The following is a 6,921-nucleotide window of genomic DNA, read 5'->3' on the forward strand; positions in this document are numbered from 1 at the left end:
TGTTCCAACACTTCTTTAATAATAACAGAACTATTTACATGGCTAAAATGCTATGCTGGGAGAATCACTAATCTAAAGTCCTTTGCTCTCCCCACCCCCTTCCTCTTCAATATCACTGTAAAGAGTAGCACAGAAGACATTTTCATTGCCAAAATAATTCAAGTAATAATTTTATGCACCTTCCTGCCTCATATTGAATGACCCAAGTGTTGAGGTTTTGTTTAGTTTTCAATCAGTAACAAGTGAATAGGAACTAGTCGGTGGCAGATCTGTCCCTCTTTAATCTCTCTTTTTGTTATCTTTCACCTCACTGTTACAAACACCCCTGAATTGACCATTTTAGGAAACTATGAACCAATCAACTAAAATGCATGGAAAAGACTGTAGGATGGCACAAGAAAGCAGAACAACAGCACACATCTCTGGGTAGTGAAATTCTGTGTAATTATTGTTTCTTTATTATTTTTAATTCTTAAAGTGTTCTGCAAAGTACGTATAACACTTTCATTATCACAAAAATACATTTTAAATCAGCACATAATTTTCTATCTACACTATGGTCATAATTGCATTTTTTTTCTTTTTCTTTTTTCTCTTTTTTAACATTTTATTAGGGGCTCATACAACTGTTATCCCAATCCATACACACATCAATTGTGTAAAGCGCATTTGTACATCGTTTCTCAAAACATTTTCTCTCCATTTAAACCCCCGACACTAGGTCCTCCATAATTGCATTTTTTAAGATGTACAACAAGAGAAAAAAAAATGAAAGGAAATCAATGTAGTTGCTTTTTCCGGCTGATAAGACTATGACTACTTGTTTGCTTTCTCTCCTCGGTTTTTCTCTTCTGAATTTTCCAAGTTTTCTACATCATGAGTATTTGTTACTTTTATAATGTTAAGGGATTCATCGTTTTTCAAGGGGGCCATGTTTTGGTGGGAAAAGGGGACCGGGGAGAAGAGTAAATCAAAATCACTTCGAGGGAGGAAATCACCAGGTTTGTTGTTACAAATTTGAAATGAGATTAAGGGACTAGGGAGGAGGGAGACTTTAAACAAGAAGTGGAATTAGGTACACTCACCTTCCAAGCCTACAAGGCATGCACACACACACACACCAAATCCACTACACACACATACACACACACACACCAAATCCACTACCATCAGTCTATGTCCACTCTTGGCGATCCTGTGACTTTCTGAGACTGTAACTCTTAAACAGGAATAGAAAGCTTTATCATTCTCCCGTGGAGTGGGCTGGTGGTTTCGAACAGCCCAACAGGTAACCCCTATGTCACAAGGGTGCAACTGTACACTGAGCGGCAAATAAATGTATCTGGCTGGTCCCGCATTCTCTGTTATCAGTTCTGCACCCTGGTGGGTCTCAACAGAAGAGGAGGTGAACTTTACATCCACCTTCCCCTTCCCAGATTTTCCCCTTGTTATGAGGTCAGTACAGCCCAACCACGCACATTCAGTTCTTGCTGCCCCACCTGCAAATTAGAGAGCTGTCAATTAGAGAGCTGTGAGGCCTGGTGGTGTAGTGGTTATATGTTGGGCTGTGATCCGAATGGTGATCAGTTCAAAACCACCAGCAGCTCCACAGGAGAAACACTGGGCTTTCTACTCTTATCAACAGTTATAGTCCCAGAGGAGGCGCTGTGAGTCGGCATTGACTCAGTGGCAGTGAGTTGAGTGTTTATTTGTAAAGAAAGTCGTGATTGCTTTCTGCCCCAGGATTAAGTGCCCTAAATGAATTGGGAATTGAGAGGACTCTTTCAAACTGCATTACCTTCCCTTAATAAAGTTTCCTTCCTGCTGTCACAGTAAAGAAATACATCTTCTCGCTTGCCTTTCAAAATGAGATGGCAAGAGGCACATAGCACCAGAAATGGATTCCCTGATGAAAAAAAAAAAATCACTGCAGACATTATTTTATAGCAATGAATAACATGCACATACTTACAGGATGACAAGAAACACGCCAGGGCGGGTGTTTCTCCAAGTCCTCACCCCTTGAATGTTTATACTAACAACGTGCTCATAATCATTCCTCTTCAAGCATTGCTGGTGGGCAGAACGAGTTTTCTTCTTGTTATTGTTTATTTTTCCTAATACCCCTCACTATGCTGTCCAATATTCCGTGGGCCCCTCTGGGACACCTTGGACCAATGTCTTCAGGAAATGTGTTTAAGAGAATTTACTCATCTCAGTCTGGGGTGGTAGTTTTATCAGTTTCTGTTTACACCAGTCCAAATGTGAGACGCAGCTTTTCCCATAGAGGCAAAAGCCTAGACTCTGGAGTCAGACAGATGCCAGCTCCAATCCCAACTCAGCCACTTATTAGAGTTTATAAACTGTGACAGGTTACTCCATCTCTGAGGTTTCATTATACCCCTGAACAGACGGATAAACAGCACATCACAGGATGGGGACAATGAAAAGAGGCAACATGTGGAAAACATCTACCAAGAGCAGGCTTCTGAATTTGAGAATAGCTTCTATTCTCATCTTCCCACCACTAGCAGGAGTGTCACTTACATTTGTCTGTAATGCCAAGTCCTGTGAGATATGGTTAAGGGCTCTTCTTATTGGCTTGTTTTCATTGTTTCAATGAGACTCATGTCATCAGAACCTACATATTTCCTGAATGCTTCCTCTTCTTCATCACTCAGAATAAAATCCCTTTCATTTCAACACGAGTCCCTCTGCTCCCCACTGTTAAATGTTCTCTACCTCAAAGTACCACTACCTCTACATGTCTCTTATACTATGGTAGCTTGCATGTTGATATGTCACTGAAAATTATGTCACTAGTTGTGTCAGTCTGGGTACTTTAGAGAAACAAATCCACAGAAACTCATGTATAAGATAGTGTTTTATATAAAGGGTAAGTGCACATCAAGAAAACATCCCAACCCAGCGCTACCCAAGCCCACAAGTCCAACATTAACCCATATGTCCAACACCAATCCACGAAATACTCCTCCATCTCACAAAACACATGCAATGATGCTGACTGCAGGAGGAAAGCCGAATCAGTGAACGTGTAAGCATCTCAGTGCTGGCAGGGGTCTCCACACGGCTGCTCCAGCACCCAGGGCTGCATGGGGTAGGTCCATGTGGCTTCTCCTTGGGGATGTCTTGCCGGAAGTGAGCCTTGCCAGCCAAAGCAGGCTAAGGCAGCTGCACCCTGGTCTGACCATCAGAAAACAAGAGACCCAAGAACTAGAAAGGCGAGGTTCACTGAGCCATGTATCCCTCTGCCCTTCAATTAACCCCACATGTGTTTATCGGCCAGGTTGGCACAATAAACTTTAACTGTCTCACTAGTTTTTCAAACACCTGCAAATCTGTGGGCAGATTTCAGTGCCTTCCAGACGATGCTGGCCTGGGATGAGAAGGGTGATCAACTCCCATACAGGCAGGATCCAGTTGCCATGGAGTCCATGCCAATTTTCAGCAATCTAATACAGGAGGAGAGTCAAACTCGGGTTCATAGTTAATTTTTTTCGATATCTTACTTTGCAAAATTAGATAACCAAGTGGTCTTTTCCCCTAAGGTCTCTGGGTAGCCCTGAATCTTTGATTAGTAACCAACCCACTAACCACTTTTACCACACCAGGATTCAGAAAATTTGCCTATGGAAGCCCTGTGGATCCAACAGAATATTGTCCAATGAAGTGCTGAAAGATGAGCCCTCAAGTTTGGAAGGTCCTATACCAAAGCCACACCACCTCAATGAGCTCAAACAGACCCAAGATCCTGAAGGTGCTGCAGAACTGGCAATGTGCCATGCTGTGAAACCAAAGGCTGCCCTGAGTTGGCTTCCATTTAAATGAACAATAACAGCCTCAGGGTGCAGCCTCTGCTCTCTTTTGCTCCCGTGTTGACTCACTCAGTCATCCAGCAGCGTGACTGAGGGCACATATCCCACAGACATGTGAAAATGAAGCAGCTGCCTGCCCAGAGCTTGGAGTCTAGGGAGAAGAACAAGATGTGCACATTCAGAACTGTGCTAGGTAGAGTGAGGCAGAACTTTTTATAAGAGACTTTGTGAAATCACACAGGCACAACATATCACACGTTGAGGATAATGCCTGACATGAACACCACCTGGTATTTCCAGGTTACAAATAAGAGACCAGGAGATTAATTCAAAATAGAGAATTACAGATTTAATGACATAAACAAACCCTCCCTTTGCTTCATACCCTTTCCTCATAGGACAGGGTATGACTCCATGCAAACTTTTGACAGCAATTCAGTTGGTAGTGGTTGAATGCAGCATCCTGTTAGGTGTTGGAAAAACAAACAAAAAGCATGGCCTATCGATGGTTGGACCAAACCTACAGACAAATGGGTCAGTCCAATTGGCCCAGTCCAAATGCCACCCCTTAAGGAGGCATATCTGATCACCAAGTCAGAATGAATCTTACTGTCCTCTCTACTCTCGTAGTGTCTGCTGCCCCTATCATTTGAGCCCTAATTTCAGTCGACTTGCTTTTTGGTCCTTTTCACGTGGTTCTCTACCAACCTTGGGACACTGGCACATTTCTGTGTGATTTGTTGCTGTTGCTAGCTGACATCAAGTGAGTCCCCAAATCATGGCTACCCCGCGCACAACAAAACAGTCTGCCATCCCAATGACTCTGTGATCCATAGGGATTTTCATTGGGTGATTTTGGGGGAGTGGTCTCCCAAGCCTGCCTTTCTACCCCATCTTAGCCTGAAAGCTTTGCTGAAACATGTTGGCATATTAACAACATACCAGCTTCCCCTGACAGCTGGGTGGTAGCTAGGTACAAGGTGCCCTGGCTAGGAGTCACAATCTGGTCTGCATGAAAGGTGAACGACCAGTTTGGCAGCCCAATTTCATAAAAGGAGCATACATATGAGCCTTAGATGTTCAATGTTTAAATTCCGTATAAAGTCAACCGTTTCCAAGCAAGGAAATAAAGGTGGGCAAGAGCAAAAGGGAAGACTGAGAGTGATAGTCAATTCTACAAACAACCAAAAATGCTCAAAATAAATGACCAGCAGTCTTAGCGAACTGATTACTTCTTCATTGAAAATACTTACATATGCAGAGACCTTGATAAACCTGGATGGAATGTATTTAGAATTGTGTTTTAAAATGTGCAGACTCTTTGTAAGGACAGAACACGAGGAAATTTTAAAGCTGCAATAATAAAAGCTACCATTTGTTGAGTTCTTAGAAACCAAGCTCATTGCCATCAAGTTGATTCCAACTCATAGCACCTGGATATAGGGTTTCTGAGGCTTTGAAAGTCTTATTTAGGAGCCGGCAGTCCCATCTTTCTGCCGCAGAGTAGCTGGTGTGTTTGAACCACCGCCCTTGCAGTTAGCAGCTGTGATAGTTAACATAACTTCATGCCAACTTGATAAATAGAATGAGTTTCAGCCTGTCAATCAGGTCACAGCCTGATGATGCCTCCTGGTAGGCGTGACCTTCTCATGAGGATCAGGGAACTTCCTCTCTCTTTCCTTGGGGGAGGGCCGCACTCTTCCTCTGCTTCACCTTCCTGGTGAAGAGACCCACTCAGCTGGAGGAGCCAGCACTGAGATGCTTCCACCCGCATTGGATCCACAAGACTTTATACCCACCGGCTTGTGATCTTCCTGCATTCAGCATCATTGCAAGTGGCAACGTGAGTCTGAAGAGGGACTTATGGACTACTGTTGAACATATGGGCTAATATCAGACTTATGGACTTGTCTGGACTGGGCTGGGATGTTTTCTCAATATACCATTGCTCTTGTATATAAAGCTGTCTCTTTTACAAATATGAGTGTCACTGGGCCGTCCGCCACTACACCCCACGGTCACTGCTACCAACACTTCCCGATGCTCTCTGCTGCCATGGCTTCTCCTCACAGGAATCTCAGAGGTGCTCCACTTGTGGATCTTCTTCCTGCTGATCATGGGATTCCCCATCCCTGCTTCTGGAATGATTCCGTTTATACTCCAGGGGAGTGGCAAAACTAGCCTATCCCTAACTCAGAGTTCTCTACCCCTGCTATCCTTAGTCCTACCCAGGCATATGGCGGGAGTTGCAAAGACTCTGAGAGAGTCCTTTCCAGCATATTCACTTCACAGGACTTTCCAACTGCTCTCTGCTTCCACTCCTGCATCCAGGCTCCCCCTGCTCCATGTGGCGACCAGAGCCATCATCTTTAAGGATGAATCAGATCTCTTCGCTTCTCAGATTAAACCTTCCAGAGTTTCCTGTTGCCATTAGAATAAATTGCCAAGTCTGACTAGGGCCCAAAAGACCTCCCTCTTGCACCTCATCTCCTAAATTCCTTCCCCCTGTCATTCCCCCCACCCCTGCAGTTCACTGTCCTGATTTTCATGGGGTTTGTCCGTGGCCCCGTCTTCAAACATTTAATTATTGTTTCCTCACCTGCAAGACTGTACTCTTTCTACAGACATTTTCATCCTTTGAATTATCTCTGAACAACTTTTAAATATTGACTTGCTGTCTCCCACAAAGATAATGCTGAACTCCTAACCACTGTGCCCGTGAATGTGGCCTTCTTGGAAACTTTTTTTCCCTTTGCAATCATTTAAATCACCGGAGGCCACACTGTAGAGAGGTGGGTCCTAAACCTAATCCCCTCTGTGTGGAAACAATTCCACACCTGGGAAAGAGAGATGCCATGTAAAGTAAGGTGACCAGATGTCCCGTCTTTGGTGGGAAAGTCCCGATTTGGGGCATTTTTTTAAAGTCCCAATTTTTTTAAAGAATGCATGACAAGCTAGGGAATGGTCTGTTTGGTCCATATAGAACAATATTTTTTTCTTTTTTTTTTAACATTTTATTAGGGGCTCATACAACTGTTATCCCAATCCATACACACATCAATTGTGTAAAGCGCATTTGTACATC

Source organism: Echinops telfairi, unplaced genomic scaffold, assembly GCF_000313985.2.
Source record: "Echinops telfairi isolate 266 unplaced genomic scaffold, ASM31398v2 ScPeMD7_4;HRSCAF=17, whole genome shotgun sequence".
NCBI lineage: Eukaryota > Metazoa > Chordata > Mammalia > Afrosoricida > Tenrecidae > Echinops > Echinops telfairi.